This window comes from Mus caroli, chromosome 14 (assembly GCF_900094665.2).
Source record: "Mus caroli chromosome 14, CAROLI_EIJ_v1.1, whole genome shotgun sequence".
Taxonomy (NCBI): Eukaryota; Metazoa; Chordata; class Mammalia; order Rodentia; family Muridae; genus Mus; species Mus caroli.
Window position 1 is genome coordinate 100,064,436 of NC_034583.1, and position 2,033 is coordinate 100,066,468.

A 2,033-nucleotide genomic window follows, 5' to 3' on the forward strand; every position below is an offset into this window, starting at 1 on the left:
TAAGATCGAGAATCGATAAATGGGACCTCATAAGGTTGTAAGATTTTTTAATGACTTTTTATTTCCTTAGTAGATATTTTTTGTTTGTTTGTTTTTTGTTTTTTTGTTTTTTTGTTTTTGTTTTTGTTTTTTTTTTTGACAGGGTTTCTCTGTATAGCTTTGGCTGTCTGGCTGTCCTAGAACTCAATTTGTAGACCAAGCTGGCCTCGAACTCAGAAATCTGCCTGCCTCTGCTTCCCAAGTGCTGGGATTAAAGGCGTGCACCACTGCTGCCCGGCTAGATAGGGCTTTTTAAAATAGTTTACTGATTTTGATTTAACTTTGGTAAGTGGTATGTTTGTAGAATATCATTGATTTCAGTAACATTTTCTGTGTGGATTACAGGCTTTTGAAGTAAGAAGAAATGGTTCTTTGAATCTCCTCATTGCCTTTTGTTATGTCTTGCTTCTCACTTCTGATTTTGTTTATTTGGATACTGCCTCTGTCTTTTGTTTAGTTTGGCTTGTTTTTACTTTTTATCTTGTTTTTTGTTCTCATGAACAAGCTCTTATTATCATTGATTCTTTGTATTGTTTTCTTTGTTTTCAATAGGTTAATTCGAGCCCTGAATTTCCTTATTTCCAGCCTTCTACTCTGTTTGGTGATTTTTTTCTCCTTAGAGCTTCAGGTGTACTTTTAAATTGCAAGTATGAGAACTTTATAAATTCTTTACGAAGGAACTTAATGCTATGAACACTCCTATAAGCACGGCTTTCATTTTGCCCCATAATTTTGGTATGGTTTGCCTTCATTTTCATTGAATTCTAAGAAGTCTTTAATTTCTTCCATTATTTCTTCTCGGACCCAGAGGTCACTGAGTAAACAGTTCAATTTTATGAATGTGTAGTTTTTCTGGTGTTTCTGTTGCTGTTAGAATTCTTTTTACCTATGGTGGTCCATTAAAGTTCAAGACAGTATTTCACTTATCATGTGGCCAACTATATCATCAATTTTGGAAAAGGATTTACTATGTGCTGAGAAGAAGGTATGTACTTTTGTGTTTGGCTTAAGTAGTCTATAGATGTCTGTTAGGACCATTTGATTCATAATATCCAGTAGTTTCATTATTTCTCTGTTTAGTTTGTGTCTGGATAACCTGTCAATTGGTGAGAATTGGTGTTGAAGTCTCCCATTATTACTGTGTGAGGTTTAATGTTCAACTTAAGCTTTATCATTGTTTCTCTTACAAATGTGGGTGCCCTTGTATTTGGGGCATCGATGGTCAGAACTGAAGTATCATATTGGTAGATTTTTTTTCCTTTCATGAGTATGAAGGATTTTTTTCTATCTCTTTTGATTATTTTTAGTTGAAAGTCTATTTTATTAGATATTAGAATAGCTACCGAAACTTGTTTCTTGAGTCTATTTGCTTGGAAAACTTTTTCCAGCCCTTTACTCTGACATATTCTCTATCTTTATTGCTGAGTTGTGTTTCTTCTATGCGAGAGAATAATGGATCCTGAATTTGATGGATATTCTGTTAGTCTGAATATCTGTATTAGGGAATGGAGTCCGTTGTTGTTGAGTTAATGACCAGTGATGGTTAAAAATATGGAATGCTTCATGAATATGCATGTCATCCTTGTTTGGGGGCCATTCCAGTCTTCTCTGCATTATTCCAATTTTAGCATCTCTGTTTCCAAAGCAAACACTGTAGGTGAATCTTAATGAACATTGAATAAATTCCCAAACCAAAATCTATGTTCTAAGCAAAGGTGGAGAACTATTGCCTGCCCACTCCATCTATCTGACCTACTCATTTCTTATACTTCTTTTTTTTTTAATTGTCTGAAGTTCCTAAGAGAAGATTTGGCCCTATGGACCATGATGGAGTGATGAAAGCCTCAGCATTATACAGATGGCCATCTATGCTGTGAGTCTATTGTCTAAAAACTGTACCATGTTCAGAAGTTCCCCTCCCATCATTTAAAGTTGAACTTATTTCCATCCCCTCTTCCAAGACACTCCCTAGAGCGTGAAGTGAATGACATGTA

General features: G+C 35.1%; 1 non-coding gene across 1 annotated transcript; it reads right to left on the reverse strand.

Annotated features, from left to right (window-relative positions):
• Nucleotides 1–1,584: 1,584 nt before the first annotated feature.
• Nucleotides 1,585–1,687, reverse strand: LOC115029379. The gene has a single exon (XR_003834931.1). It is a non-coding gene; the product is annotated as a U6 spliceosomal RNA (small nuclear RNA).
• Nucleotides 1,688–2,033: the final 346 nt, after the last annotated feature.